General features: G+C 40.8%; 1 protein-coding gene across 2 annotated transcripts in view; it reads left to right on the top strand.

Annotated features, from left to right (window-relative positions):
* The window catches only part of PPP3CA (protein phosphatase 3 catalytic subunit alpha), a 187,999-nt gene that overhangs the window by 87,497 nt on the left and 73,254 nt on the right, over window positions 1–27,248 (top strand). The window lies entirely within an intron of this gene.

Genomic DNA, 27,248 nt, shown 5'->3' with positions numbered 1-27,248 from the left:
AGATCTAGAGGGGGGCAGAGGGGAATTCCAGCATATGTTTGCCTTCCCCCCAGCCAAGCAAAAATCTACCAGTCACACACAAACTGGCGTTCCCCACTTTGTGTGTGTGAAATAGTAGAGAATCATGATTTATACGTGTGTAAGGCTGGAAGGGGGATTGATTCTGTCTTAATCACACTGCACCTGCAACAGCTGTAGAGCAGCTGCAGAGCAGAGATTAAGCTGGGAACAGCTATAGAAGAGAAGAAAAGGAACTGGAGGAGTGCGAGGAGGCGGACTAATAGCAAGACAGAGACAAACAGCATTTTGTGTCAGTTGATGACTACCGCTTGGAGGTACCACTGTTCATCTGGTTTGGGAACTGCTGTGCAGATGTGGGCCCCTGTTGTTTAGGGTTCAGTTGCGCTTTCGAGGCTAACACCAGCTGTCTCTTGCCTTCATTTGTGCTGTATGTTTTTGTGTCTAACCTTTCACCAAAACCTGACTGTGAAGCACTGGCAAGTGCAAAGGAGAGATAACTAGCAGGTTTGTTCTTAAGAGATGTTATAAACATTACCTGTCATCACTTAGGAAAACCATAACTCAGAGAGCATTAGCAGTTGAAAAATGATGCTTATAGAAGGATGTTATTCTGGGATGGGTGGTTCTCCTACTTCTTCCTGCCTGTAGATGCTTTTTCATTAGCATTTTAATTATTCTAAAAAACACTGCTGGAGCTGAGACAGATACTTTCTCTATTTGGTTTTCTGCAGTTTATCTAGATAAAACATTTATAGGATAATTTCCAAGTGTATCTAATAATCCTCTTTGAAGATACTGCCTTTTTAAATGGAAAAATCTGCTATAGTTCAAAACATTTTAATTAGTTAAAAATATAGCGTATTTAAGTCCTCATATTTTTAAATTGTCTTTAAACTCTATAAAATCCATGCTCTCTAAATAAGTGCACCAGTTTTGAAGATTAATTGTGCTAACGTCTTTACAATGTGCAATTGATTTCAGAAACTCTTGGGAAGAGTCACAGGGGATTCTGGCAATAGTGTACATGATTTGTACTGCTACTGTGTCAAGCCGTAACATTTTCTTCTGACCCAGGGGTTATTCTCTGCCTTTTCTAGGGTATCAAATCATTAAATGTCGAGTTTCAAGTTATTCATTCTCCAGAATGGCTGTGTTGACTTCTGCTTTTCTCTTGGGTTTGGGCATCTAAGTCTAGTTGGTATTCCTTTATTGATACCACTGAGGGTGCTGATTATTTCCTGAGAAAATATTCTTGATAAGGGAGGAAGGTCATACTCCTCATCCTCTGATGAAGATTCAGCAAGACTTGAATTTTCAAGGGGCATATGTGCCGTTTTGTCATTCCCTTTCTATAATGTGTATTGAGCTCAGCAGTTGTGTTGAACCTTGTGGATTTTTTGGTTTAAGTCAGTGTTGTTCCTTTCTGTGATGTGTTGGGTGTTTTTTATCCAGCTATGTCATCTTTGAAGCAGGCAACCCAAGGACACAATGGCAGTGGATTAAGCTCCAGTTTAAGAGCCTGTGGCTAAGAATTGGAAACAGCCTTTTGGTGCTCAGCACAAGGGAAGGTGCTGCAGAGAATCCTTCTGGTTCATTAGGTGTATTGGCATCACTGCTTTCAGATGTTACTTATAAAAGTTGCCATGTTGAATATTTGATAGTCAATCTTACTCCCCCCTTCTTGCTCCAGGTCTTCCTCTGCAAAAATTTCTACCTTTAAAAGTAGAAAACACCAGGAAAGTATTTATTCGATCAAAATACGTTGAATTCAGAAATCAAAACAAACTGTTTGTGAGACTTCAGTGTAGGAATTTACCCAGCCAGACCAGATTTTTTTTCCCCTAAATAATCAAGTGTCACAGTAACTGTGTCACATTTATTCTTTATTAACCTGTATTAACAAAGAAAGCTTTCAGGTGTAATTTTTTTAATCTGTAGTCTTAAAAAACATACAAAGAGAACAACTCACTACACATTTCAGCTAGGCTTTCATATATGTTCTCTTGTGTTCGGTGCCCTCTGTACATACAGCCTGAGAGCTGCATGTACAGCTCATTGGGGCATTGCTGGTAGCTATAGAAATCCATCCTGTAACTTAAGCTTTTGATGAAGTTGTAGTGCAAGCACGCTTCCATTTTCTTTCTGCTTGGCTTGCTTTCTGTCACAGTTGCCTAGAACATTAATTTATGAAAGCTAATGTTGCTTCTTTGTTCCACTTCATTTCCTTTGGCTCTTACCAGACTTTAAGAGATGAAAATCTAAACTCATTGTAGGTATGCAAAAGTAAAGAGAAGTAGACCTAAGAACTGTTTGAGAACAGCCTATACACTTAAAACTAAGTTATATCCCCCCCCCATAATCTCAAAAACCTCTAGTTGAGAGGGTAAAACTCCTTTGAGGAGAAAATCATCTTCAGATTCTAAACAAATGATAAAATGTGTCTCTAAACTGCAGTTAATTATTAAACCTATGACAGGCAAGAACCATTTCCTCAATATTTTACTTGAAGTGAGATTAGCATAGTAAGCCAAAGTGAGACTAGGTTGCTAAGTGCAATAAGGCAGTCATAGTTAAGGATTCAAGGGTGGCTTGTCTGTTACACTTGTTACTTTAATGATTGATTGCAGTAGATTAAAAATAGGTTTGTAGTCTGCTGATTCTCTTGGAATTTGCTGGTATTTGGGGGTTTTTCGTTTGGTTCTTTTCTTGTTGTTGCTTTTTTTTTTGTTTTTGTTAAGGTGCTGCTACTGGATATAGACTTGCTCACTGTAGTAGAAAAACTTAATTTCCAAACACACATAGAGGTAATTTGTGGTCAAAACCACCTCTTAATATAAAGGACCAGCACTGATTGTAATTAAATCCCATGGAAATCGGTAGTCCCTCCGTGGAAATCCAATAGCATTGCACTGAGATTTTATTGTAGAATTAGAGAAGAAGCATTAGGGTGATGTGTGAGGAGAGGACACCAAGCATGGTGCAAAATACTTCTATGGGACTCTGAATTATTGAGGGAACAAGCTGAGTAAACTGATGATTTTAGCAATGCTAAATAACTTTCACACTATTGTCTACAGCGTAGGTGTTCAAAAGTGTTTCAGCTTTTTGTAGTGTAGTGGATTGAGGCTTCAGAGTACAAGGACCATCAAATTCACTACCTCTTGAAGGCATGAGCTGTTTAAAATGCAACCGGTTGAAGATGCCATCTGGTGGTATGTGTTTGGTATGTATGGCTGTTTCCTGAGGTACCTGCCATAAAGGCCGTACGCTCTGTAATGTGCAAGAGAGGAAGAGTAGCCATTATGGTAAGGCCAGAACTCAAAGATCTTCAGTTGTTGCTATAGGCACAGGCTGAAAAACTACCAGAAGTGTGGGATAGAACATAAGCAATCAGTGCAAGCCAGCCTTTTATTTTGAAGTCTGATTTTCTTTTTCTAAACTAACATTTGGGGAAAGTTTCAGGTTATCTTACATGAGGGGTAGCAGTGAAAAATAAACTGGGTTTGTGTTGATTTGAAGTGGTAATGAAATGGTGATCTGGCACCTCTGCTTGCTGCAGATTTTTATGGCAGAAGGAAATGCATTTCAGTTGCATAATCAAAAATTCTAAGTTCATGCATGAATTACACAGAAGAAGGTTTGATCATGTTCTAAAACCTCAAGGTCTGTATTTTTTTTAATCTGTAAGAATATCAAGAATATGGATATCATCTTTGCTAGTTCTTCTGTAAAGCTTTTTTTCTTTGAGAAGAGCTTTTAAGGTCTAACATTAATTCAGTGGGTAAAGGTTAAAACTTCGTAGCAATAGCTGTTATTCACTGTGCTATTGAAGCTAAATTACTCACTTTACCTAGTTTGAACAAAGTCAAAAGCATTAGTCTGCCAAAAGACATCTGTCTTCTCTTACATTTACAGGTTCTTCTGCTCTTATTTCATCACATGCTTTCCCTAAGCATCAGTAACTTCATCTCCAAACTAAAGCTTTCCTTTCAGCATAGGGTTTCATTCAGTAATGAAGATAATGTTATTTTTATTATGTTCTTCTTACATTAAGCCCTTTCCTTAAAATTATGGAGTAATTTAGGTTGGCTGGCCCCAGCTTCAAAGACAGATCAGGGCTAAATTCTACCACCTCTTTTCTCAACTAATCCATCTTCTTCCTTCCAACTTGCACACATTTCTCCTTCCTCTTAACACCAGGTTTCTGAACAGACCTCCTACTGTTCCAAATGTGTAGGGAGGGAAATTAACTCCTTACCGGAGCCATCAAATTCTTTAAGCATCAAGACTATCCCTCTTACTGTCTGCTGCTGTTTCATCAATTACCCACATTGTCTGTTTCACTCCAGGAACCCTGGTGACTCAGCTGAGCTCAGTCAGACAGTTTCATGCTAAGGCTCAAACACTTAGAATCATAGACTCATAGAATAGTTAGGGTTGGAAAGGACCTTAAGATCATCTAGTTCCAACCCCCCTGCCATGGGCAGGGACACCCCACGCTAAACCATGTCACCCAAGGCCTCGTCCAACCTGGTCTTGAACACTGCCAGGGATGGAGCATTCACAACCTCCCTGGGCAACCTATTCCAGTGCCTCACCACCCTAACAGGAAAGAATTTCCTCCTTATATCCAACCTAAACTTCCCCTTGTTTAAGTTTTAACCCATTACCCCTTGTCCTGTCACTACAGTCCCTAATGAAGAGTCCCTCCCCAGCATCCCTATAGGCCCCCTTCAGATACTGGAAGGCTGCTATGAGGTGTCCACGCAGCCTTCTCTTCTCCAGGCTGAACAGCCCCAACTTTCTCAGCCTATCTTCTTACAGGAGGTGCTCCAGTCCCCTGATCATCCTCGTGGCCCTTCTCTGGACTTGTTCCAACAGTTCCATGTCCTTTTTATGTTGAGGACACCAGAACTGCACACAATACTCCAGGTGAGGTCTCACAAGAGCAGAGTAGAGGGGCAGGATCACCTCCTTCGACCTGCTGGTCACGCTCCTTTTGATGTAGCCCAGGATACAGTTGGCTTTCTGGGCTGCAAGCGCACACTGAAGCCGGCTCACCTTCATTTTCTCATCCACCAACACCCCCAAGTCCTTCTCCGCAGGGCTGCTCTGAATCTCTTCTCTGCCCAACCTGTAGCTGTGCCTGGGATTGCTCCGACCCAGCTGTAGGACCTTGCACTTGGCATGGTTAAACTTCATGAGGTTGGCATCAGCCCACCTCACAAGCGTGTCGAGGTCCCTCTGGATGGCATTCCTTCCCTCCAGGGTATCAACCGAACCACACAGCTTGGTGTCATCAGCAAACTTGCTGAGGGCGCACTCAATCCCACTGTCCATGTCAGCGACAAAGACGTTGAACAAGACCGGTCCCAACACCAATCCCTGAGGGACGCCCCTCGTTACTGGTCTCCAGCTGGACATTGAGCCATTGATCACAACTCTTTGTGTGCAGCCATCCAGCCAGTTCCTTATCCACCGAGTGGTCCATCCATCAAATTGATGTCTCTCCAATTTAGAGACAAGGATGTCGTGTAGGACAGTGTCAAACACTTTACACAAGTCCACGTAGATGACATCAACTGCTCTACTCCTGTCCATTAGTTCTGTAGCCCCATCATAGAAGGCCACCAAATTGGTCAGGCAGGATTTGGCCTTAGTGAAGCCCTGCTGGCTGTCACCAAGCACCTTGTTGATTTTCATGTGCCTTAGCATGCCTTCCAGGAGAATCTGCTCCAAGATTTTGCCAGGCACAGAGGTGAGACTGACTGGTCTGTAATTCCCCGGGTCATCCATTTTCCCCTTCTTGAAAATGGGGGTTATATTTCCGTTTTCCAGTTGTTGGGAACTTCACCTGACTGCCGTGATTTCTCAAATATGATGGACATTGGCTTCGCAACTTCATTGGCCAGCTCCTTCAGATCCGTGGATGGATTTCATCAGGTCCCATGGACTTTTGCACGTTCAGGTTCCTAAGATGGTCTTGAACCAGATCCTCTCCTACAGTGGGCGCAAGGTCTTCATTCTCACAGTCCCTGCATCTGCCTTCCAAGACTTGGGTGGTTTGGTCAGAGCCTTTGCCAGTGAAGACTGAGGCAAAGAAGTCATTCAGAACCTCAGCTTTCTCCAAACCCTGTGTAGCCAGTTCTCCTGAGAGCTTCCTGAGGGGGCCTACATTCTCCCTAGTCTGTTTTTTTGTTTGCTATGTACCTGTAGAATCCCTTCCTGTTATCCTTAATATTCGTAGCCAAGTTTAATTCTGACTGGGCCTTAACTTTCCTAACCTGGTCCCTAGCTTCTCGGACAACATCCCTGTACTCTTCCCATGCCACCTGTCCTTGCTTCCACCTTTTATAAGCCTCTTTTTTTCATTTGAATTTTCCTCAGGAGCTCCTTATCCATCCAAGGAGGTCTCCTGGCCCTCCTGCTGCACTTCCTTCTGGTTGGGATGCAACACTCCTGAGCTTGCAGCAGGTGATCCTTGAATATCAACCAACAGTCTTGGGCCCCTCTGCCCTCTAGGGCTGTATCCCATGGAACCTTCCGAAGCAGGTTCCTGAAGAGGCCAAAGTCTTCTCTCTTGAAGTCCAGGTCAGTGAGCTTGCTGCACGCTCTTCTCACTGTCCTGAGGATCTCAAATTCGAGCATCTCCTGATCGCTGCATCCAAGTCTGCCCTGGGGAGTCACATTTCCAATGAGCCCTTCCCTGTTGGTGAGCACGAGGTCAAGCATGGCACCTCTCCTTGTCAGCTCCTCTATTACTTGCAGAAGGAAGTTGTCTTCCACACAATCGAGGAACCTCCTGGATTGCTTGTGCCGGGCCATACCGTCCTTCCAACAGATGTCAGGGTGGTTGAAGTCACCCATGAGAACAAGGGCCTGTGAGCGTGAGGCTTTTCCTATCTGTCTATGGAGTGCTTCATCCGCAGGTTCTCCTTGATCAGGTGGTCTGTAACAGATCCCCACAGTAATGTCTCCCATAGCTCTATTCCCTTTAACCCTGACCCACAAACTCTCTGTGGACTGCTCACCTGTCCCCAGACAGAATTCCATACTCTCCAGCCTAACCCTAACATAAAGGGCAACTCCCCGCCTGCCAGGCCTGTCTTTCCTAAAGAGCCTGTAACCTTCCATTCCAACACTCCAGTCATAGGAGCCATCCCACCATGTTTCTGTGATGCCTATTATATCATACCCCTGTAGACGTGCACACATCTCTAATTCCTCTTGTTTGTTCCCCATGCTATGGGCATTTGTATAGGGGCATCTGAGCCGAGCTCCAACTGAAGCCGGCTCATTGGCTGGAGCGGCTGGGATATCTCTCCATTGCTCCGAGCATTTATTATAGGTTCTGTCAACTGACTGGGTGTGTTGGGATGGAATGATGCCCCCCTCCCCCAACACATCTAGTTTAAAGCCTCCTTGACCAGTCTGGCAAGCCTCCTACTAAAACTGCTCTTTCCCTTCTTTATCAGACCAGCTCCACCAGCCCCCACTAGACCTGGCCTACTAACTTGGGTCCCGTGTTCAAGACACCCAAACCCGTGACTATGACACCACCCTTTTAACCAGTTATTAACCTGGCCAATCCTCCTAGCTTTTTTTAGGTCCTCCCCTGTACCCTGGAGAATTGATGAAAAGACCACCTGAGCTCCAGAGCCCCTAACCACCTCTCCCAGGGCTCTGTAGTCCTTCTTTATGTTCCCCAGGCTACTACTATCTGTATCTCTTGCCCCCACATGTATCACCAGAAGTGGGTAATAGTCCATGGGACTTACTAGAGCAGGCAGCCTCTCTCTTCTTTGACTCTTCATAGAAGGAGGGCCATATGCAGCTCCTTCTCCCTATTATTTTTTTTTTTTTTTTTTCTCCTTGGTGACTTCATTCTTGAAAAATCTGGCATTGGAAGAGTTGTTCTCTGAGCATGGAGTTGTCTGTCTTTTTTCAAGACTGGGTCCTTTCACATGTGCTTCCTGGGACAGGCAGTGTTGACATTTAAGCTGTCATTAAGAGCTATTTTACTCTGCAGTGTCCAACTGATGATTATTCCCCATTAAGCTCACTGATGTATGTGGAGTAGAGCATGGTGTTCAGAGGCTGTTTTGAGTGCCTGCAGCTGCCTCATTTATACCCTTCTTGGCCACCTACCCTCTCTGCTTCTGGACTCACAAAGCATTGCTTATGCAAGACTTGAAAGAAAGAGTAATAATGAGGATCCATCCATCCGATGTGTCATTGTCCCAATTGAAACCTCGGCCTCAATGATAGCTAATATTTAAAATACGATTTTTGTGTCCTCAGGGGTACCCAGGCACAGAAATGGACTTACAAAAAAAATCTGACTGGTACCTTTGTTACAGTCTGAGGAATTCTGAGGCCCAAATATCTTCAAACTTTTGGAAGTGTTTTAACTCCTGTTAGTATTCTGGGATGTAGGGGTATAAAAATATACCTCGCCAAATTCTCCTGTTTCTAATTGCAAAAAATTGATATTGACCAGAGTTTTGTGGGAAACACAGAAGCTAATGTATAGAATTTTTTATTTTGGTGTCTGTTCTGCTGCATTCCCATTCTTGTGGACTAGAAACCTTTCCAGTAAAACAAGCATTTATATCTAGAGTATATATTCGACATGATCTCAAAGCCCAATTGTTACAGCTGATAAATATGTTGTGTGGATGCTGTATCAGTTGTGAGGCTCTGGTGTATTTGCATGCATACAGGGAATCATATAATTAACCACATTAAACTGAATAACACACAGCCTCCCCATTGTTTCTCTTTATGTGTGTAATTAGATGCTGAGAGAACTATAGCAGGAAATAGGAACAGTTTCCTCCTGCCACCCCTCAAACAAGTTTTCAGTTCCAATTAAAATAAATTACATTTTCAACCAGAAGAGATTACTCATATGATATCTGTGTCGTTTAGAAACAGACATGAAGAGCCTGGTGTAAAGGTAAATATTAGAAGGGAGAAGGTGGGGGAGAATAGTTTAGAAGTCCTAACCAATAGGAATTCAAAAGCTGATTCTTTGAATTGCTCAGTTTCACTCAAGTGAGAAATGTCTACTAGAGGTTGAGTAATGGGAAGCGGGGAAGCCCCCTCACAAAATTTGGGGTACTGGAGATTTCTTTAGTTTAACTATATGGTGGGCTTGGACACTTTGAAAAGTAAAGTCTTCTAGTTTTATATATTTTAAAAAAAACCAACCTTAATCTTATGAGACTACTTAAGGAAGAAATAATATATGACACTTTCTGCCCAGCACCTTTCTACTTTGGTCTACCAGATGTTCTGAGTGTGTATTGTTTCCTGCACTGCTGCGGCAATAGGACTTGCAAAAATAAAGAGAAGAAAACCTTTCACTAGGATGCAGTTAGGTGGAAGGAGAGGATTTTTGAAGTGTTATTTTTGCTGAAACACCATGTGTTTCATGTCAGAAATTAAACAGTTTTGGTTTGAAAGTATCAATAAGAAATGAGGAGAAAAAACCAAACCACATAGTGAAAATTGCATGCAAAAAGAAAAGCCTTATCTTTGGGGCTATGGTGAAGTTTAAGATAATATTTGCATTCTTAATAAACTATGTAAGGGAAACCAGTGATCTACTTAGCACGTGTTGTCCAAGATAGGAGCCTTTGATCCTTTTCCTGAGGATAAAAGGATGGGTAAGGTGGTGCGAGACAAATTGAGAGATGAGAAATTCCTAGTTCCCCATTAACATCATACACTTCCTGTAAGTTTTAGGTCTTCTGATAGACATTATGACAAATGATGGCCCTCCTTTTAGCTTAATTATATAGAAAAACTTCTGCTACAGTACAGAAAAAAAAAGTCTCTCCTGGCCTTCTCTTAGGTATTGTGGCTGTTTAAGGTGGTTTAAACATAGTTGTGAAGGATCATATAATTAGTATATTAATATCACTGCGTTCCATGTGTGGAAACTCTTCATTTCAGTGACTGCTTGATCTGGGTTTCCATGGTACCTGCTATGTACATTACTTCAATACACCAACCAAACTGTGAAGGGGATGTGGACATGGGCTCTGCAGCCGGACAAGTACAGTATTATGGAGGTTACGGCTGATATACTGAGTATCTTGATTTAAGATACAGAAAACCAAGAAATTTTAACATAACCCAGTTTGTAGAAAAAGCAGAGTTGGCGAAACTAATTGATCGATCTATGCTTTGGATCCATTGGGGTTTGGAGCTACCTCAGCTACCATCTTCAGGATGGCTTATTTTGTGAAGTATAAAGATGATAATGTAGCTCTGGACTAAAAATCTGAGCTGCATTTGGAAGCAGTTCATCTCTGCAATTGTGTGGTAAACTCTGAAGTAAAAGCATCGCGATGACAATTCAATTGGGAAATTAACTACACAATATGGAAGACAGCTCATTCTTCTGCCACTTTTCCCCTATCCTTTCATCTACAAAAGTAGTGTAATTCCTGGCAATCTTCTTATTTCCTCTGCAATTTTCCAGTGTCCTTGATGATATTGGAAAAAGTACAAGTCTTAATTGCTTCCTTTTTCAGATATATGAAGAGCAATCCCTTCGTATCTTTTTTTTTTTTAACATGTACTGTTGCTTGAGTTTAAAGTTAAAATGAGTCAGGTTTGTAAAATTGGCTGTAATAGTAAGTTTGGCTCATTATGTAAGGAATTTAGAGCATGTTCTTGTGCTGTCTCTGCTGTTAGCTTGCCAGCCACATAACTGCAAATATCCTTTCTGGCCTGATGCAATCACCAAATTATTATACCACTATACATACTGCCGGTTGAAAGGACTGAAATGAGTTCTGCAGAAGATATTTCTTCAGGTGAGCAGAGGTAGGCCCTCCCATTTTCCTTTAGGCTCCTGAATAGCTGAGCCCAGTGTAAGTGACCCTTTCCTCCAGCGTGGATGTTGGCTTCTCTCTTCGCTGGCTGGGGACTGTGCTGTGACCTTGCCTGCTGGTTGTCCTCTCCCTCTGGGCCCAGCAGCACCCCCAGACCCATGCTAAGCCCACTGAAATCTAACCTGGCAAAAAGGATATGATTAAATCTAGTGCTTGGCTTTTTGCTGGGTTAGTGTGCTGAGGCAGTTCATTTTGCTTGAGGATGTCTGAGACCACGAGTAAGGGGGACTGCAGTGGTGAGGAGCATGATTAGCTGAGACTGCTGTGAACCCTTAGGCTGAAATTACGTTTGCTTATTAGGAAAGCTGAAGGCACCCTGTCATTTCTTTGAAATATTTTCCTCAGGAAATTATAAATACCAGTACCTGGGAAAGTCAAGTCAAATGTATAATCTAGGCATGCTTAATATGCATAGCCAAAGCATGTAATGCTTTTTTCATTTTCTTACGGTATTATATTTAAATTATAGGAGAAACACCGCATTTCTTAAAGTAATTTGCTATAGTCCTTTACACTGCTACTGTATGGAAAATCTGCTGAATTTTTCTGAGCATTGCAGAATAATTATAGATGCAGTGCTTGAGTCATCCTGTGTCAAACGGGCTGTCATGCTCTGTCATCAAGAAATTCAGTCCAGCATGATGCTATACCGAATAGCATGATGTTTTTCTTTGCTATGATTTCTACCTGGTAGAGAGGCCTAAATCATACTTGTGAAATTTGTTCAAAAGGTGAAAATGTCGTATTTGTTTTCATTGAAATACTTCTCTGTGAAATCAGTGTAACGGAGGACAACTGTTCACTCCTAGGCTTAAAGAAAAGCTGAAATCAGTATGTGTGTATGAACACACAAGATACAAGGCTTAAAGTTGGGTTTCATGCACTTGTGTGTATATGTGCACACATACTGCATTCTATCCTGGTGAGATTGCACAGTGCATACACTTGACATAGATTTTTAAAAATATTTGAAGTGTTTACAGTAAATAAGCTATCATTCTTCTTCAGAAGTAGCAACATTGCTTATGCCAGTGCTCAAAATTATGGCTTGGTTTGCAATTGTGTTTGTTACTTATGTACTAAATATGTGCTGATTATATACTAGATGTAACTCTTGATGAGGGTTGCCTGTACTCTGTTTTGCTGCAGTCTTCCCAAGGTTGTGAATTCTATCCTTGCAAGTTTCATTTTGTTGTACTCCAAGGAGTGTCAGTTGAAAAAGTAATTTCTGGTGTTTTAGCATCCATTTGCTTTTTTTTTTTTTCCCTCTCCTTTTCAATCATAAAGCCTGTTTATAAAGATTTTTTTTTTTCTTTCCTTTGGTGATAAATGATTTTCTGCCTGCTCTTTGTTGTATCCTCTTTACACCATCCTTAAATAGAAGCTATCTATCCATGCATAAGGAATGCCAATGTTTATTCAACTTTGTATTTAGTTCTGTTGGAAAGCTTTTAGCTGTATTCTTCATCTAGGCTGTGGAGACCTGATGTGTTGATTTTTTTGATGTTGTCTCTTCATCCCTCTGTATTTTCCTTTTGGAGAATCTTAAGTGGTTGATGCGGTGTTCCCAGCCTTCCTGGGATGGCCACCCAGTTTTACATCTGTTTGCATCCATTTCATGTTTGGGTGAACATGAATACTGGGGCTGAGAATTACTGAAGTGTGGGGTTGTTGTTGGTTTGGGAAGGATTTATTTTTTCTGCTTGGTTGTTTGTTTTGGTTTTATTATATTTTATTTCTATTTAAACCCCATTTTGTTTCTTCAGAGCCTCTTACGGAGAGTATGGTGGAGGGGAGGAAAATTAAACTTTCCATTCCCACATTCTCTCAGGTGTTCTCAGATTAGAAAATAGGCACTCTCAAACAAGAAAAATCTAAATCACTCAAATTTGTTACTTAAAAGCATCACGCAGTATGTTTTTGAAGCAATTTGTGCTTTACTAAGTTATTTCATTGCAAGCACAGCAACACCTTTGCCTTGTCAAAAGCCCTGTGAGGGTTCTCATCCAGTCTTCTTCCTCTGCATCTCTCTTCCACATCAGCTTTCGAAACTTTCCATGGCTCTGTTCAGTCCTGTCTCTGCTTTCTCAATACATCCCACTTCGGCTCTTCCCTTTTTTTCTCTTTACTCTCTCTGGAGCAACCTTCCTCTCTCAGTCACTTCCTTTCCTTGGAAACACATGAAATTGGTGCAGGTTTTTGCTTTATGTTGGCTGTCCTTTAAATGCTGTGTGTAAGGGCTGGTATATGGAAATGCAGAACTTCCTCTGAAAGTTTTTTAGGCTGCTGAAACAGAGCTGCAGGTTTTTGATACCAGTATGCCAAATCTGTATCGGCAGTTGTGGTTCATATGTGAGATTTAAAACATCAGGATCCCCATGCAGAAGGGTGAGATCTTTTGCCTCTAATCCAGATCACTTCAATAGGTTTATTTACAGTGAATCCCACAGAGTTGCCTTGCTACCTGTTGAGTATCCATCTGCATGAAGGGAACAGAGTTTCAGTTCGATTTAAACAGCTGTTTAAATCACTCCTGGGCTGTGAGGAAATGGGAAGATACATTAGTTAATCTATGTTTGTTAAAAGATTTTAATACATTCTGGAGAAAGATGCAGCATTGCTTTAAAAAAACCCAAACAGACCAACCAACAGAAACCACAAACCAACCAAACAAAAAAGGCACAATTTTCATGTGAGGAAGGATATTTCTTCCCTCAGGGCAAATGAGGTCTGCTTTAGATCTCTCTGAGTTGGGGGTAATGGTGGTGTTTTTAAAAGAAAGTTAATTAAAAATACTTCTGTTCACAAAGGAGCTAAAATTTATTACAGCTCTCAGACTTAAGAATTGTGCAGCTTTGAAATTTAAACAGATAAACTACATTAGCCCTTGGCTGGACTTGAAACTTTTGGTCTTTTTTTGGCTTCTCATATCCTGTAGTATGAAATACAGTTTGTCTGCATTTGGTAATGCTAGTAGTAATACTACAACAAGTGCTGAAATACTGCTACATAGTGATTTTAGACACTACATCCAGGGTAGACTGCAATAACAGATGTGACACTACTGAAAAATCTAGTTTAGTATTTTACTTAAAGGGATATTAAATGGCCTTTTTTTCCACTGGATTTGGATATTAAAAGACCTTCTCTTGCTCTGTAATTGGGCATGTGTGTTTTCTGGTCCCAACTTAGGAAGAATCAACTTCCAATTCATTTACTAAGGATGGCTTTTGAAAAAAGAACCATTTGGTGCAGTTCTCGAAGGAAAGCCCTCTGCTTAACAAATGACTGCTGTTAATCTTGAGTGATGATTGTCACTGTAGTGAAGATTTCAGAACTAGGCAGAGTATTTGCTGAGATGAGTTTTTATGTAGGAGGCTCTGATCTCAGGGACAGCTTATGGGCTCTGTACCCATGTGCACTCTGACAGAGCGGAGCACAAATCTTCTGTGTCACTGCTCACAGCTTTCAGCTGTGCTTTTATTTGCTTATTAACATTTTGTTCCAAATATTTTCTCAGAAAAGCACCTTTTTAGTTGTCTCTTAATTTTGAAAGTAAGGTTGAAGCAGATATTCTTTAGGTTACTTCTTGTCCCAGGGCTTCTGTACAGCCTTCCTACTTAGGTGTTTCTGTATGTCAGAGAAAGCTATAGTGAGTTGTTTAATTGTTTATTCCATGAGGTAGCTACAGTATGCAGCAATAAATATCACGGAGAACTAGGTGTTAACACTATGTTGGTACCTGTGTTAGTAGCAACTTTTTCTGGAATCTAATGTGCCTTTTCCATTCCTTATTTTATTTGTTAGATTATATACTGCCTGGGCAGACCTATTGCTCTTGGAATCTGTTTGCTGTTCTTACCATTAGCAGCTCATAGGCAGCTCCTTTTTTTTGCTTTGTACCCATATCAACTATGGAAGTGACCACTTGTATTGGTCCCTAAAACAATTCAGGGTGGCTGTAGTTCTGTAGCGCTGAACATCTTGCTTGTTATGATGGTTTTGTCACTGGATTGTCTACAGAAGGATAAGGAAACGGTTTTCTGCTAGGCTGAGTTAAGCCTGTGGTAGCTGGGTTGAGCTGTCAGCCTTCAGCACCAGGGGCTATAGAGGCTGCAATGATGGCTGATGACTGTTATGATTGTGCCAGTGGCACTGCACCTTCATCTAACAGTTTCAGTGGAAGGGCAAAAGCATGGGTACATAGTAATCAGTGGGAAACATAATTTATTGGTTAATAAACTAATTGGAAGTTCTCTAAGGAAAGCTACTTCTAAAGGGCAAAACAATTTTATTTGTGCAGTTGACCCGGGAAGAACATGAGGTCAATGTGTTTCTTCCTTAGTCTAAACATGCCTAGTGGTATTGCTCTTTGGCATCTTGCTATTACCCTTCCTTAACATTGGGGTTAAGCACAGCCAAGAGATTGCAAATGGTATTTTACAGTGTTTGGTATAGTCACTTCAGAACAGATGAACCCTCAGTGGTATTTAACCACTATTTTTTATTGTGTTTGGTATAGCACTTAGGCATCTCTCTCTGTATATATGTTTTATTAGTTCTGTTTGTTTGGGCTGCTGCTTCTTACCAGCAGAGATCAAGAGTTAAAGAATGAGCTGGTTCAGATGCTGCTTTGGAAATGAATTTGAAAGAAATGCTCACTTCTGGGAACAGCAGGACATGTTTGCTTATAGAGTGGGTAGATACATTGCTCTAATCTTCGAGCCGAACACTTAATACCCCCATACTTTATAAAACCTTGAAAATTGTGTGGTGTGGCCTTTTGTATTCTCTTGGAGCATGGTGAGGTTTGATGCTTTATTCTTTGGGAAGTTGTTATTAATTTGATGTTTGTCAGAAAGGCTGTGGCAGTAGCTGCCTCACACGGAGTACTCCTTAAAAGTGTAATGGGAACAGGACATGGATGAAATGTGGAGTTTGCTTATTTACTATTCAGAAGAGCAGAGCGTTAAACAAGCAAAACAAATAATAATGGTAGTGTTCTAGGAAGCAGAAGATTTCCGGGGTTCAAGTGGTAAATTGGAATGGATTATGAACTCCCAGAAAACAACACCCAAGCAAATGGTAGGATTTGAAGAGTGAGTTAATTTTCTTGTACCCTGTCACCTGTCTTGAGGATTTGTGTATAATGATGTATGCAGTGATGCAGTGGGCTGTCTATAGCCAAAGACTTAGGAAGTACTTTGCCTAGGTCTTTGATTCATCCTGCTGAAATGGATTTATAAGGGACAGAATTGGGCAGATGTTAAAAGGTTTTGAAAAGCTCCCTGTTCATATATGTTGACTGGATTAATGAGGCACTTCGCAGCTCATAGTTTTTATATGCTGTTTATGTTTTTCATCTAGAAAAAAAAAATATTTCCCTTCTTTATTCCTCCTCTTTGATGCAACTCTTCTGTTTACCTGCTCCAACTTCACTGTTGCCTTTTCCTTATTAATTTTAAATGACTTTAAAGTATTCATGTGGATTTTCTAGGTATCTGCTCCAGTTAGAAATCAGTGGTGCTTGTGCGAAGGGATCCATCAAATTTATGCAGAAATTTAAGGCACTGTGAAAAAAAACACTGGATTGGAAAAAAATAATAAAAGCAAGAACTCCTTGATTACTAGATATGGTAATAACCAGGAGCTGTATATGCAGTGTGCTTTTAACAACACAGAATAATTTTATTACACATGTACATCCTAAGTAAGTGGAAGTAGTACTGTGCAAAAGTACTTTTTAATAATTTATTTTTTTTATTTTTTTAATTTTTAATGAAGTTGCTTCCACTCAGGTGGTCAGCATCTAAAACCTGTAGAGCAGATGGCTCTCTCCAGGAGAGTGAAATGCAGGGTTGCAGAGTGCAATCTAATGGTGCCAGACCATGCAGGACAATCTGCTGCCTGAGCTTGCCTTAAAAGCAAAACAGGAACAGCACAGAATTCACAGATGAAAAAGAGTCAGGTCAGCGTGGGGCAGAACATAATTTACTAGATTATTTCTTGGGGAATACAGAGAAATACTTGAATAGCAGCAGGCAAGAATGGATTTTAAATATATAATTGTGCTTAAGGCTAATTCCTTGCTTTTACCTGTTGAGTTTCTAAACAGTACAGTGGGAAAAGATGACCACTTTTGAAAGCCATGGCCCTTTTGCTTTTATAAACCCATAAATGTGTGGTTTGCTGAACACCTGGCATGTGAATAGATGTAAAAGGAATACTTGTGTTTCTGGCCTTACAGCAAGCCCTGAAAATCATGTTTTCTTCACTTTCTCTCATTCACCATATGCAATGTCCAATCATTTTTGCAGTCACTCATGTATTTGAGGGATTTCTTTCTTCTCCTTTCTGTTGTGCTCTTTAAACTGCAGAATTTCCTGCAGATAATAAAACTGTACCTTGTGTCAAAATAGTGGTGGTTCCCTTCTCAGCATGGAAGCATCTTTTCTTTGGCCTTTGAGGAAACTTCACATTTCTTTGGCAGACATATGTCCACAGCTTGAAAGGCCCATACATAAGAAATTTGGGCTTGCTTGCATTAGCTGCTTCATTCATGTCCTTCAGAACATCTGCATCTTGCTTACCATTGGGTGGCTTATGATGTCCTTTCTAAGAGGGATGGTTTTGCATCTCAGACAACAGGCTATGAAAGCAGGCAGGTGTGTTAATATCTCTATAGTAAGTAGCTAGGGTTTGAAAGCATGGCAGCAGATGGAAACTCAATTAGGAATGAAAGCCAAAAAGGAATGTGTCCTGCAGCATCCCTGGCCGGAGAGGATTCTTGAAGGCATGCATTACATCAATTTGTCACATGATTACTGGCTGTTCCTTCCTAAAATTTAAGATGAGTGAGGTGTTTTTCTGTTTAAATTACTTCTGTTTGCAGCAATAAGATTTCTGGTGTGTAACAGTGCTTTCATCTATGCAGTTATCCTTTTCAAGCAGCCAGTAGTTGCAAGTAAGATTAATTTATAGGCACATGCTCTCTTCTACTTCGGATGGTTTTTTGTATTTTGGTTTTATGCTTCCTTTCACTCATGTATGTGAGAGACTGCCGAAAAGAAACCTCAAGTTTTTGCTATATTGTTTAGAATAAGACTTTTCCCTTGGTTCTGTGGTGAAACATCTGAGAAAACCAGTGTGTTTTCTTCAAGGGTTGAACTCAGGGCCCTGGCCACTATCCATCACTGTTCCATGGAACTCTTACCAAAGTTTTGCTGATGGTGGCCTGTTTATCTGGCTGTAGATGACAGGCAAAAGCCAATTGGCTGTGGGGCTAAAGGCAGTGCTGAAACACATGCTTCTTCCTTTGGGGCTTTTTGTGAATGCACTGAGATGACCCATTTCTCCTTCTGAAAAGACCTTTAACATCCCCACTGGAGTGGGGCTCCTATCTGGCTGTGTGAAATGAGAGGAGAGCTTGGGCTGATAAGTGGGCTTAATTTTGTCTATATCCACTGCAGAGGAAGGTTGTTGCTAGGTGTTCGGATAAGTCAATCTGTCAGTAAGATAGCAGAAGTGAGATTAAGTGATAGGCGTTAGCATCCCTGATGTGATGTGTATACACACAGCTGACATGGAGCAGTGAATTCAGAGGACAGTCCTGATGATTAGTTAACATACACTAGAATCTCTTCAAAGAATCAAAGCTAGTCATGTGTTTAGTACCACCTGAATTTACTGCAATATTGAATTATTTAATCTCTATTTTCTGAGGGTTCATTATTGTAGATTATTATTTAATAAAATAAGTAGTGAGCCATGCTAATCAGATTGCCAGTACCATTATGCCAAACTCCCTGCAGTCATCTAGTAAAAGGCGGTTTCTGGTTCACAAATCAGTCTGTCCCACTAGTTTTTGTTTCCTCTGTTGTTGTAGGGCTTTGGTGGTGGTGGGTTTTTTTTTTTGCTTATGTGTAATAACTGATGCTATGCAATCAGTGTAAGAATTTAAGCTAAACAGCATTTGGGGCAAAATTCTTATTGTACTACATTACCCATCAAAATGGTTAATGACAGTGTTTATATATTGCAGTTTTATTTACCAGCCCAGAGTAAAGATACCCATATTTTAATCCAAACAATATTTAGTCATCCTAAAAAGAGGATTATGAAGTCTCCTCTTTTACTTTGTATTGCTCTTGCTTTTGAATGTGGTTTTAAAGTGACTTTGGCCTTTGCTTTCAATATGATTGTGGGCATTCAGGAAGTGGTATTGTATGGTCTGGATTTGTTTATTCCAAAGGAGAGTGTGTTTGTCATTTCATATGACTTTGACGTCTTTTCTCAGGGTATGAAGAGAGGGAGAAAGGAGGAGAATGGAAGATGGAAAGAGGTAGCACATGTGCCTGAAACACAGGTGAATGCTTCTTAAGAAGCAACAGAATTTGTGCTTTGGAAGTCACAAACGACAAGAAAAGCCAGTTCAAGCTTTCATGTGATCTGTCTTTTATTTTCATTAAATAACACTTGTTGGTGATGTTGCACTTATGTAACAAAATAAAGCTAGTGAGTCCAGTCTTAGGAAGAAGACCCTGTCTCCTGCCCCTCTGAAAGAGTGGCCCTTGTGTGTCAGCTGAGTCCTGTGAACTTGAAGTTTCTACCGGAGCTGGGATGTTGATGCCAGCCTGGTTTATGACAGTCTCTATGAGAGTGATTGAACCCTCTAATAATCTAGAAATTATTTACTTGTGGTTTTAACTTGTATCATGATGTGTAGGTGTTCTTTCTGGTTCTATTCACATTTGTGGCTCTAAGGCTGGAACTTAAGGCATGGTGTTTGGGTAGTAAATGTATTGGCAGTTCTGCAGGCAATGTGATACTGACTCCTGTATTCCTGCCCTACAGGTCCAAAGAGCATGTGTGGAAGAAAGAGGGGAAAAAGAAGCCAAGTGTCATGGTTTAAGCCCAGCTGGTAACTCAGCACAGCCATATAGACATGGGCACAGCTGGCTTTGTTGTGTTGTGTGACTCCAAGTGCATCAGCACCTAAGAGGAATTAGGGGGAGGGTAAACCTTCCTTGTAATGCCCTGTAAAAGCAATTTATATATGTGCAGTTCCATCTTCTGTTTCCTATAGTATGATTAAAGCTTGCTGTGCATAGATGCTTTTTCATGCTGACATTAGGTACTGGAGGTTAACTACCTTTGTGGCTTGTAAATAGCTATGTGAATTACAGGTTTCTTACCTAGAGTTTCAGAAATGATGCAGTGCTACCTCTTACAGGCTTTATCCTGACGATAAGTCCTTGTTAAGGCATGTATTGAGGGGAGGATAATCCAGCAATTTTGCAATGACTGCTTGATTGTATTGTCTGCTTTCAGTGAACACAGTTGTGTGGTCTGATTTTTCTTTTGTTGTTTGGATACAATTGGTGTCTCAATCAAAGGCAGGACACTAAGGGCAATGTTGGTCACAGAGTGCAGAGTTAGGGCGGGAAGGTGTATAAGTAGGAGGTTGTCTGTCGAATTGGTCCATTACAAAGCTGACTACAGCATTCCTGCTAAGTGTGAAATGATTTCCCTTTCAATGGGTAGCAGAGGAGAAGCAAGGAAGTTGGTCAGAAAGAAGAGGGGAGCCAGGAAAGAACAGTGAACATGTGTGGTGGTTGATAGATTATGTTTTGCAGGATTGTCTGCTCCATTCTCTCCAGATGCAAGTGCAGCTGCCATTCTGCATGTGCAGATGTTGATGATGGCTCTGAGGAAGGGCATCAGCAATAGAAAAGGCTGCTAAGTTACATCTTTCCGAGATGGAATTTAGCACTGGGGTTAACAGGTAAGTCCAGGAGAATATCACAGGATACCATAAATTAGGATAAAGATCTTTCTTTGTAATGTGGCCAATTTGTTCTAGGGCTGACTGGCTGCATCAGAGCTTGGGTGTAGGCTGGGAGCCTGAGGTAATCTGGTCATCACTGAGGTCACCAGGCTTACACTTCTCACCAAACTCTGTCAACCTTGTAATGCTAAGATGAGGTGGCCTGAGCACTGCTGAAGGAAGTGCCTCTTTCCAAGAGGCTTGGAGATTGATCAAGAGACAAATAGTAAATAATATTTTCATTAATTGCCCTGGCATAAGGGAGTGGGCACGTGCTAATAAATTTTGCTGAGGACACTTTGTGGGAGGCACTGTCCAATAAAGAAGAGCTGGAAATGAGGGAAGAACTAGAATGTGTTAAAGGTCGCAGTAGTGGAAATGGGATAAAATCCTTAATTTTGTATGTGGAGTTGCTTGTCTGTGGAGGATAAAGTCCTGGCTTTGATAGTTAATTGCAGAATGGCTGTAAGTGTTAAAAAGACAAATTCCATCCTGTCTGAAAAGGCATTTCTAATAAACACAGAGAAGTGCTGAGCTTATTTTCATCAGTGTGTAGTTCAAAACCCTGGTGGTGAAACTTGTATGGAAGAACACAAGTATTTCTGATTGTTTGTATTCAAGATGAAATTAAACAGAAGTGGTTATAGAGAAAATGCACCAAGGATGAAGGGTGCAGCAGTGGCAGAAGGGGCCACACTGAAAACAAAAGGTTGAAGGGAAAAAAGCAGAGGAAAAATGGCCAGTTTTCTTTCAAAGTCACTGTCGGGACAAGAAGGGATGGTTACCTATTAACAAAGATAAAAAGTCAGCTGGGAAGAAAACTTCCTCATCTTCAGAGTAAAAATTTTCTGGAAGGGTTCCACTAGAATTAGTAAGGACAAAAAGGGAATTAACTTGAAGTGGGTTGTGGTTCTTTTTTTTGTTGTTGTGTTTCGGGTTTGCTTTGTTTTAAAGGGCTCATAAGCAGGACTACCAGGATGTGAGTACTGTGGGATTTGATCCCCTTCAATCCTGTATTGCAGGCCTCTAAAAAGTCATAATAAAGTGTTTATGTCTGATTAAAGGTGGGGGGGCATCTTTTATTTTAAAATACTTAATCTGTATGTGTGCTTGTGACTTGAACTGGTACTTCTGTAGGAAAAAGCATCTGAATTCTGACTATAGGTGTAGATCAACTGACATGTTCTCAGTGCACAAATTAACTCTTTTCGTAGTTTGGTATCACTGAAAGGTCTTTAGGTTATTTTCCTCTGAGGGCTGCAGAAATCAATCTTAGGGCAGAAGTAGCTACGTGGGTTTTTTTTTAATGCATGACCCAGAATTCTGGTTGGTTTCTTTAAGTTTTAAAAGAACTGATTGTCAGAAAAGAAAATCAAAAGGAAAAAAAAAAAATTTAAGGCCGTATATGTAGATTATAAGAAATAAATTCTAAAGTCCATCCTTTCAATACCTTTAGGGTGAGGAAAGGACCTGTTGAAGAACAACAAATATTGACAGCAAAGAAAATTTGCTTCAGTATCCTGAAGATGAGGAAGCATAAGTCTGTTTTTATAACCACTTCCAGTTGTAGGTGCTGGTGGAAGTTGGTGCTTCTGCCTGATTTACAGGGGTTCACTGGACATAGAGCAGAATTAGGAAGAAAACCAGAAGAGTGAGAGCTTTCTGCTTCATTAAATAGTATTCAGCTGCTGGCCTATTTAAGAGGTTTGAAATTCTATTCTATTGTAAATTTTGGTTAAGCCATTAGAGGCATTACAGCAGAAGTCCAAAAGGGATTTTGTCAGGTTTTGCAGCATGGAGACTGTAAATATCAGACCAGATATAGCTTGCGACACTTAATCTTTGCAGTACAAGGGACAGGGACATTAACTTATGACATCTGGGATAACTTTAGCCGTACAGTCATCTTTAGGCTTCATTACCTCATTCCAATTTCACTTGTGTAGTACAAACTAGGGAGCCCCCCACTAGTGTGATTAAAATTACAGCATAGGCAAGGTACACATCTGGGCCTGAGCTTGTAATTCTGAGAACTGTGATTTAAATAGAGAGCCAAAAAAAAAAGGAGATGAGTACACAAACTAGGTGTGAGTTTATAGTTCCCCTGCTGCCTCTGAAGTCTTGCTGCCTGTCCGGGCCTCTCCCCCAGGCACAGCCAGCAGCGTAGGCTGATTGTCAGGGCAACCCAGACATCTTGCAGCTGGCTCTTCATTAGGTTTGTCTCATTATATGAGCTCCTGAGCTGAAACCCTGGGTTATTTTGCTGAATTGCTGATTATGTAGTTTGGCACGAGGTTGCTGGGGGCTCTGCTTGAATTCACCCCATCCCTTATGTGCTGGTTTTTTTTGTGTTGTTTTGTTTGGTTCACTTTTTTCCCTTGATAGTTTGCATTAGCCTTATGTATATCAAATTGATATGCAGAGTTGATAGGAATTTAAGAGGACTGCAACTCTTGTAAAAAAAGATTGTTATGATGTCCCACTTGAGCATGTGAACCTCCCTGTGCCTTGTACTGCATGCCTTGGAAAAAACCCTAGGGAAAGTAAGCAGCTCTGTGTTTGCATCCTGGTGTGAGAGAGAGTGCAAGGCTTCAGCACGGAGCCATATTTGAAGCAGAAGGAAAACAGAACATTACTCTTTGAAAATCTTACAGTCCATCCTTTGTATTGCATGTGGCAAGATTCCTGTTGGCAATACCTATCCAGTGAAGGAGTACTAGTGCATTGTCAGCAGAAGAGCAGAGCAGCCTGAATGTCGTAAGTCACCAGCATTTGGCACCTGTGACATGGCTGAGTAGGCCAGATAACTGGAGTGGGCACTCTGCAAATTGAGCCCATGTAGTAGTGCTGGCAGCCAAACCTCTATCTCATCACTTAAGGATATAGAGTGTGCTGGAAAGAGGAGGCTGAGCTGGGGGTACAGGAGAACCTGTTGGGAACATCCATCTGTTCTCCCTGCTTATGAGGTTACATGCCTGTAATTTCTTGGCTGGAGAAACTTGACTAAATAAATAAATATCTAGTGGGGAAAAAAAGCTTCTATGACTAATAACAGCAATTTGTGCTAGAAGACAATGCTATCAATTTGGGAGTTTAAGAAAAAGATTTATTTCTTGTGGATCACTCTGCATCTGTGTGAAGTGATTTTTGTTTTTTTTTTCCCCATTAAGATATTTGAACACTTTGGTATCTTATTCAAACCAATAATTGTATTTTTTGGTTCTGCTAATGCACTTGCTGTTACAGCCATACTCTTCCCATATGGGAAATGCACTGCTATTAACATAACCTCCTGCTGAGGATATAAACCTTGCTATTACACGTTGGAGGACTGAATTACAGGGAGCTGACTTGAAGAAGACATAGATTCATGGCTGCAAGTGTGCTGTGCTATTTTTTTTTTTGGTTTAGTACCATATGTCTGCCTTGAACTAGAAAGATTCAGAGTTGTCATAGCTGGAAAGGTAGTCAGCTTTCTGCAACCCATGGAGAAGTAAGTATGAAGTAAATTGCAGCTATATTAGCTAATTTGGCGAGTTCAGTAAGATGGAAAAGAGAGGAGAAACTTCATTGTAAGATTGCTTACTTTCAAGTGGCAGTAATTACTTTAAATTTATAGTAGTGAGAAGATGGACATTGATATTTCAGAAGCATTTTCATTAGTTTTATAAGGTTTCCAAAGCCATTGTATGTTTCTAGACTTTGTCAAAAAGTTCATGAAAACAGATTTAAATTATTTTCTCCTCTTGCAACACTCAGCAGCATAAGGTCACGGCGACTTTTTTTACACTAGTATTAGGGGAGAAGAAACATTTTCTTTGGAACTTAAACTTTCCTTGTCGCTTATGGTGGCCTGACTAATCATCTGCTTGGAGGCATGAGGCAACATGCTGTCTTTTGTGACCTTTTGTTGATTTTTCTAGCTTTTGTTTTGGAAAGCCAGCAGAGCCTACCCAGCCCTCTTTATGAGTCCATCCAGGAGTGATTTGTTGCATGAAGAAGTGGGTTATGTCTTAGAAGTGAACAAGGATTTGCTGGAATTGCTTTATGCTTCTGGGATTTATAATTAGGGAATATCTTCAGGTGAGGAATAGCGCATTTTATTTGCGGTTCTTATTGTTCTTGTAATGGAGGACAGTTTATTATATAATAATTTGTGTTGTGTTAATGCCTCTGTGTTTTGGTATGATCCAAATGTCAGTATCTGTTGCATCTGATGACTTAATTTCCTTTCCTGAGGAAGTACATAAGCAGTAGTCTTGAAGAATAAACTCTGCTGCAGCATACCATCCAGTTATTTTACTTGTAGGCAAGTGCAAAGGAAGGAATGCATCCAGAAACACATTGGAGGCATTTGATTATCAGAACCATTTGTTATTATTTCATTTGCTGTTAAGCAAGAAACAGCAAGGGGAAAAAAAAAGAAAAAAAAAGCCAAAATCCTCCAGGGAAACCAAAAGCGTTTTAGATGTGTTTTGTGGTTGATGTTTCATGCTTGTTAACTCCAGGATTTGGTTTCAAAGCCCTTTTAATAGAGATGCTAATAGGATTCTTCTGCATCTTAAAGAATGTATGATAAGAGATTTTTGTGTGAGAGTAGTGTGAGCTGCAAAGGGCAACATTCAGTAACATTGCCCAGATTTCCATAAAGCTGGTGTTACTGGGGTAGTATTTCATGTTGGTTTTGTGTTACTGGGGTAGTATTTCATAAGAGAGAAGGGCATCACTTACATGCTTGCTTGGTGTTTGCCAGTTTGCTGGCAGTCTGCTCTGGACCATGTGCTTAAACTTTTGTTTGTTCTTTAAAAGGCATAGTATGGGTGGGAATGAAACCGGAATATTCCTCCTCACCAAACTCTCCAGCTAGTTGCCTCCCTCAGCGTGGCTGCCCTCACCTGTTGAGAGAAAGCTCGCACCTGCAAACCTTTTTCTTCCTACCTGCAGTTGCGGTGATGGGCTGTAAAGAAACCAGAAGTCAGTGGCTAAGCAGATTGGCTTGATTGCAGAGCCTGGAGCTTCATGTGGACTAATTTACCTTGGTTGTCAGGGAGTTTCCCTACTCCTGCAGGTCAGCTGTTGTAGATCTCTAATATGGCTTGGATGTCCATCCATGGACTACAGTGTCTTGAGGCACAATGGCCGAGCAAAGACAATTTGAGGTGAAGGTTAGTCCCTATGAACTGTCCATTCAGTTGTACAGTCTCCTGGTCTGTCTTCAGTTTGTAACAGCTCATCCTGGCTAATACTTAATCCGCATACTTAACCCTACGTGAATGATGCCACTGATGATAAAGCTTTACTTAATGAAAAATAAAGTCTGACCTTATGGGTTTTTCATTTCACATCTGTAGATGTTATTTCTTGTAGTGTCTCAGGTCCTTTTGGGTATTTTAGTCATCGTCAGTGTAATCATTGCTACTCCAAGTAAAATAATGTGGCTGTCCTAAAGTTTGTTTGTTGTGCTGTGCAGCAGATTTTATATTGAGCTGTGGACTTCTGCTCTCTAAACAACAGTTAAGTGACTGTGGACTTGGATTTAGTGGATTTGTTTCTCTTCATTTTATTCTCTTTTGCTGTCACCCTGCCAGAGGTAAACCATTAAGGTGAACAGGTAAGGTGAAGCAGAAAGATCTAATGACACATGTTGGAAATTAATTGTAAAAATAGATTGTAGTCTGGTTGTCTTCCTTAGTTCTTGTTCATGCCCTGGCAACTTGCAAACAGGTTTTGTTTAGATCTTGTGATTTCTGGTTTACATTGTTTCTTTTCAACTGGGAATGCTATAAATCCTTTTCAAATAATTTGCCTGACTCTCAGATGTACTCTCATGCCTGTAGTATTAACATCAGGCATGCTCTCTGGACACCTAATACAGCAGGAACTGTTTCCCCCAGATGTGCAGAGAAACAGAATTAGGTTTGAATAGAAAAAGGGAATAAAGCCAAAATGAGGAGAGAGGAAGAACTGGCTTGAGTTTCTGAGGTGAGGGTTTAGCATATTGTGTTGTAGGCTTAAAAACTTCTTAATTTACTGACTAATGTAACTCTGGCTACTCAGCATAGCGTGATGCCTACCCCTGCACACTATTGACACTGTCCTTTACAGTCCTTAAACACAAACTTTCAGTGCTGTCAGCAGATACTACCTTTATTATAAAATAGCCACCTAACATTTGACAGCTATTCTGTGCTGTGACTACAATGCACTGAGAAACTAATGGCACAAAACCTTTCTAAAGTAGTGTTTTTGTTTTTTAAATGAAGCTGTTCTTCAGCGGTACCTGAACCTACTGGCTGACTGTTCTGGTCCTTGCTCAGCCCGGCAGCATGGGGCAGGATGACCTGCCTCCACAGCAGGTGGTGCAGTGCCATTGTTAATGTATAATCTGTGATGCTAACTATGTATAAAGCCAGTGAAAGTGGGAATGATGCCTTTCTGATGGTGAGGCCATCATGCTGACTCTTACATGGGATGCTTGACTCATACCAAATTAG

This window comes from Pezoporus wallicus, unplaced genomic scaffold (assembly GCF_028554395.1).
Source record: "Pezoporus wallicus isolate ANWC-B61680 ecotype Strahan unplaced genomic scaffold, APGP_CSIRO_Pwel_v1 contig_6999, whole genome shotgun sequence".
In the NCBI taxonomy this organism is placed as follows: domain Eukaryota; kingdom Metazoa; phylum Chordata; class Aves; order Psittaciformes; family Psittacidae; genus Pezoporus; species Pezoporus wallicus.
The sequence above is the reverse complement of the archived record's forward strand: the minus strand, read 5'-3'. Positions and strand labels throughout refer to the sequence as shown.